Here is a 6,000-nt window from a genome sequence, read left to right as displayed (position 1 = left end):
CGATCAGCATAAGAAGCAAGACTTTCTGCTGAGTCCATTTCCTTATCCCATAAACACTGTTTTATTTCCTCCTTGGACATATTCAGGAATTGCTCCTGAGTGATCAAATCACACATTCCATCAAAGCTAGTGACACCCCTTCCTTGGACCCATTTATCTAACAGATCCTTCATCTGGTTTAGATAAGCCACATTACTTAGTCCAGGCCCACTCTTAAGGGTTTGAAATTTTACTCTGTATGTTTCAGATGTAATTTGAAATTGCTTTAAAACCAAATCCTTGAATTTATAGTCAGAAGCCTCATCAATAGGCGTCTTATTGAATATGTCCAGAGCTCTTCCAGTTAATTTTGCAACCAATGTGGTCATCTCATGAGCTTCAGGAATTTTGTGGAGAGTGCACAGTCTCTCAAAGGTGAGAAAATATTCAGCAATATCACTGGATTCATCATACTGTGGACATAGTCGCTCCCATTTGTGGATTGTTGGGGAAGGATGGTTACGGTTATCCAGTAGATTCCGCTCAGCCTTTGCCTTCTCCATCTCCAGTGCATGCTTCCTCTCTTTTTCCTTCTCCTCCTCAGCATGCTTCCTCTCTTTTTCTTTTCCTCCATTTCTTTTTCCCTTGCCTCCATAGCTCTCCTGTGGGCAGCCTCCCTTTCCTCCTCAGCATGCTTCTATTCTTTTTCCTTTTCCTCCATTTCTTTTTCCTTTGTCTCCATAGCTCTCCCGTGGGCAGCCTCTTGGGCTTTTTCCTTTTCCTCCATTTCTTTTTCCTTTGCCTGCATAGCTCTCCTATGGGCAGCCTCTTTGGCTGTTTCCTTGATTTCTGTCATGTTTGCCTCTCTGTTTTTAACTAACTTTACACCCGAGAGTTAGAACTAAAACAAACAAACAAAAAACTTGGCTTGTCAAAACAAAAATAGGTTGTGCTGTAACCAGATACCTATGTTCTCGGATCGTGACTGTCAGCCTACAGACCAATCCTTTAAAAAAAACTAACACCTTTGTCTCCAGGCAAATAGACAGAAAACCCCTCTAGTTGCTCTTAGGTAAAAAAACAACTTCAGGTCTGTGAAGACTTGTGAATTTCCCTGCAGGAGGTTAACTACCCTGCCTTTAGGTAGAGAAAACTCCAGCTCACAAAAGACAATTCCCTTTTGTCTCTGCTCTGGCCCCCAAGCAGAGACAAAGAAAACTCTAACTGCTTTCAACTTAAAACCTGCTTTCCAGCAGCCCAAAGGAAAAAAAACAGTTCCTTTTAAACTCTGGGCTTCTGGTTTAAAAAATCTCAAATTGATCTCAAAATGCTTTCAAGTTAATCCCACCCCTCTGCCACCATGTCAAGGTTCCTTCCCCACTCTGATCTCTAGGGTACAGATGTGGGGACCTGCATTAAAACCTCCTAAGCTTATTTTTACCAGCTTAGATTAAAACTTCCCCAAGGTACAAATTATTTTACCTTTTGCCCTTGGACTTTATTGCTGCCACCACCAAGCATCTAACTAATATATAACACGGAAAGAGCCCGCTTGGAAACGTCTTTCCCCCACAAAATCCTCCCAAACCCTACACCCCCTTTCCTGGGGAAGGCTTGATAAAAATCCTCACCAGTTTGCATAGGTGAACACAGACTCAAACCCTTGGATCTTAAGAACAATGAAAAAGCAATCAGGTTCTTAAAAGAAGAATTTTAATTGAAGAAAAAGTAAAAAAATCACCTCTGCAAAATCAGGATGGTAAATACCTTACAGGGTAATCAGATTCAAAACATAGAGAATCCCTCTAGGCAAAACCTTAAGTTACAAAAAGACACAAAAACAGGAATATACATTCCATTCAGCACAGCTATTTTACCAGTTATTAAACAAAAGGAAATCTAATGCATTTCTAGCTAGATTACTTATTAACTTAAGGAGTTATGAAGAGCATTCCTGATCTGTTCCCGGCAAAAGCATCCCAAAGACAGACAGACCCTTTGTCCCCGTCCCGTTCCCCCCCCCCCCCCGTTTTGAAAGTATCTTGTCTCCTCATTGGTCATTTTGGTCAGGTGCCAGCGAGGTTATCTTAGCTTCTTAATCCTTTACAGTTGAAAAGGTTTTGCCTCTGGCCAGGAGGGATTTTATAGTTCTGTATACAGAAAGGTGGTTACTCTTCCTTTTATATTTATGACAACAAGTTAAAGCATATTCCAGACTGTTGAAATGATTCTAAGTGGTTGTACCTTGTCACAGATGGACGGTCTGTCACAGGCTGCTGACAGTAATTGCTAAATGCTTTGAATCTTATACATTTCTTTCACTATCAACACATACGTATATACATCTTTATTAATACACACACACACATACTATACTATACACTATAGTATTGACTGACAAGCTGACTATACTATACTTGCAGAGGCAACTCATTGGGGGAGTGGGGGCAGGGGAAGGGTCAAGTGCTCCCTCAGCAGCTGGCCCAGGCAGAGCCAGAGCCAGAATGGAAGAGCCAGGGCCAGAACCTTTTCCAGCCACATTGGGACATTGCCCGGTGCAGTGCAGCGGCTGGCTAGGAGAGCACCTGGCTGTGCTGCCCCCCACCCAGGCTCAGCTTCTGGGGACAGGGACCGAGGGAGCCGGAGCACCCCATCCCTGCCCCTCTGGCATGCTCAGAGTTAGCTCCTGGCCCCATAAGTTCCAGGCCAATGGAAGCAGGGGAGTTGGCGTTGGGGGTGGTGGCGGCAGCATGCGGAGACCCCCTGCCCTCCCAGGAGCCGCAGAGATGTGCTGGCCGCTTCTGAGAGTGGTGCAGGGCCAGGGCAGGTAAGTAATCCTGTTGCACTGCCAGACTTTTAGCACCTAAAATCTCCCAGTTTGGCTTCAGTAGCCTCTGGGAGATAGAGCCTGAGTCCAGAAGACTCCTGGTGAAACCGGGAGAGTTGGCAACCCTAAGGGGTGCAAGCCAGAGGAGCGATCCTGGGAACCAGAAGAAAATGTTCACGTTCCTGATCTCCTGAGTGAATTTCACCAAAGATACCCTGACAAGCCAGAGCCAAGGGCAGCAGGAGGAGCCCTCAAGGGGGATACTGTCAGGAACTCAGGTAACTCTGGGCATGGCTGCCCAGGAACCCAAAGTGCTTAACTGGGCCCAATAAACCCTCACGAAGGCCTGGTCCTCACTACAAAGTTACATCACCAACTTGGGTTGACCTAGTTGTGCATGTGTCTACATGTAAATTTGTCTCCCACATATGCTAGCGTAACAGGCCACTTACATAATAACACCACTACCTTGAGCCGAGGTTGATGGGTGGAGATTGACACAGTACTTATGTCAACTCATAGAATCATAGAATATCAGGGTTGGAAGGGACCTCAGGAGGTCATCTAGTCCAACCCCCTGCTCAAAGCAGGACCAATCCCCAACTGTAACAGTCCTCCAGCAGCTGTCCCACAATGCCCCACACTGAGTTCTCCAGGGTGACCATTATGAACTCCACTGCCCAGGGGTCACAGAGACTGGACGCTCCCCACCACACTTGTCCCGCCCCCTTTTAAAGCCCTGTGAATTTTTGAAATTCCTGTTCCTGATTGCCTGGCTTGGTGAGTGCACTCAGCAGCTCTCCATTGCCCAGCTATGTGTTCCAGACGTGCTCCTGCCTGAGGTAGACAAGAGGTATTGGATCTCCTGGGCCTGTGGGGAAAAGATCCTGCCAGCTGTAGAACTGACGATATCTATGAGCAGCTGGTTTGGGGGATGCAGGAAAAGGGGCACATCAGGGGCCAGCAGCAGAGCCACATGAGAGCCAAGGAGCTGCATGCCAGAAGGCCAGCAATTGATCTGGGGGCGAGCGGGGGACCTGCTGCTCTTACAGTGAGTTGTGTGTCATACTTTGCGCGCACACAACATTATCAATACTTCTGAGAAGCCCAAGTTACAGGCCTTTGCCATGTACAGCAAGGAGGAGTTGGAGGCAGATGAGGAGGAGGGGCATAGAGGAAGGCAACCGGGGGACAGCGGTGTATTATCGCCGAGGCTGACAAATTTATAACAGTAGCCAGAGGCGCCAACTTCCCCTGGCACCGGTGGGTGCTTGCGCCCCCTGGCGGTGCCCCAACTCCACCCCTTCCCTGCCCCATTCCAACCCCTTCCGCCAAAGTCCCTGCCCCAACTCCACCCCCTCCCTGCCCCTATTGGTCCCCTTCCCCAAATCCCCGCCCTGGCCCCGCCCCCTCCCCCGAGCACGCGGCGTCCCCCCGCTTCCCCCAAACCATGCAAAGTGTTTCACGCACAAGCGCTGGGAGGGAGTGGGGAAAAGCAGGACCCGGCAGCGCGCTCAGGGGAGGAGGCGGAGCAGAGGTGAGTGGGGCGGGGCACATACTGAAACCACCAATGATGGCGTGAATTTGTAAAAAAACTAAAAACAAGTTCGTATGGGGGTGGCAATTATTTCAGGGCCTAGGGGCAGAAAAATCATTAATCCACCACTGCTGGGGGATCCAGCTGTGCAGGGAGCCAGGACCTGTTTTTGACTCCACCACAGTCCAGCCACTCAAGCACAGGTGAGCCCAGTGGAGAGGAAATAACCTCTGGTAAGGGTGTACATAAATTTTCCATTACAGGGGTGCCCCCCCCAGAATAGGAGGACACAGCTTTTGACTTTTCATCAATTTACTTGTGCTAGAAGAGGGAGAGTGCTATGCTTTTCATTTCCCGCCCCCCACCCCAGAGTGAGGCAGGAGGTGGGGGCCATGTGGAGCACTTTATTTATGTACACAGGGATGTCCCTTGAATCCTCCTGAGAGATTTCAATGAAACTTTCATGGAGGTACCTGCCTTTGCCAAAGAATTCTAGGGAGGGCTGCCTTATTTCTTTCTCCATGGTAGGACACTTTCCCATGTCAGTCAGCGATAACTTTGGCGGGCACCATTGCAATAACCAGGACAGCAGCATACCGGCCAGGATGGCTTCGGAATGCCAGCAGCAGTGCTCCCTCTGTCTGTGTAGCTCTCAAGAGTGAGATCTCAGCTGAAATCAGAATCGCCTGTGGAAAATGGCACCAATCTTCAGTGCCAATGCCCTGTGCTACTAGTGTTCATGCACCAGAGCAATTCCCTTCTCATTTCCCCATCCACTGGCGGGCCATACTCAAGTTTTGCTTGTCATAGTGAATATGCTGACAATGATACCTCTGTGTGTTTTATCTGCAACTTCTGCCATTACGGCCCTCAGGGTCTCCCCCTCCACACCTGTGGAATGCCTAAACCAGATAAGGCGGAGAAAGAGGAGGACTTGGGTTGACATGTTCAATGAGATATTGCAAGTCTGGACAGTGAGCACAGGGCCTGGAGAGTGGACAGCATGGAGAAGGGCAGACAGGAGAGAGGCCCAGGATGCCCAGCTGGAAAAGGAGAGGAAGATGCAACATGACATAACGGTACTTCTCAAGCAGCAGACATGGACACTGTAGACCAGACTGTAGGCAACCTTTCAGAAGTGGTGTGCCGCCAAGTCTTCATTTATTCACTGTAATTTAAGGTTTCGCATGCCAGTAATACATTTAAACATTTTTAGAAAGTCTCTCTATAAGTACATATAACAATAGTTTAGTTATATAATATAGAAAGTAAATAAGGTCTTTAAAATGTTTAAGAAACTTCATTTAAAATTAAATTTTAAATGCAGATCTTATCAGTTTAGTGTGATCCTTTCCCCTTGCTGAGTTTTCCAATGTCTGGCACATATTTGGATATTTTAAGCTGCACATAGGCTTCTGAGTGATCAGTTGTTAACTGGCTCCAAGAGGGACAGAGGACAGATTTCATGTGTGCAAAATATCTGTTCACACAGGTATGTGGATCCAAATACTGAAAGCATTGCAAATGCAATTTTCTTCAAACAGGTAAATTTCACTGGCAGGGACGTCCAGCAGGTCAGAATAGAGGCCCCATGATCTTTCTCGGTAGCTTCAAGTGCACTCTGCAGATCTCCAAACTTTGGTGCCCACAATTCTGA

Source organism: Lepidochelys olivacea, assembly GCF_965140295.1.
Source record: "Lepidochelys olivacea isolate rLepOli2 genome assembly, chromosome: 16".
Classification (NCBI taxonomy): domain Eukaryota; kingdom Metazoa; phylum Chordata; order Testudines; family Cheloniidae; genus Lepidochelys; species Lepidochelys olivacea.
Note: the sequence above shows the minus strand (reverse complement) of the source record.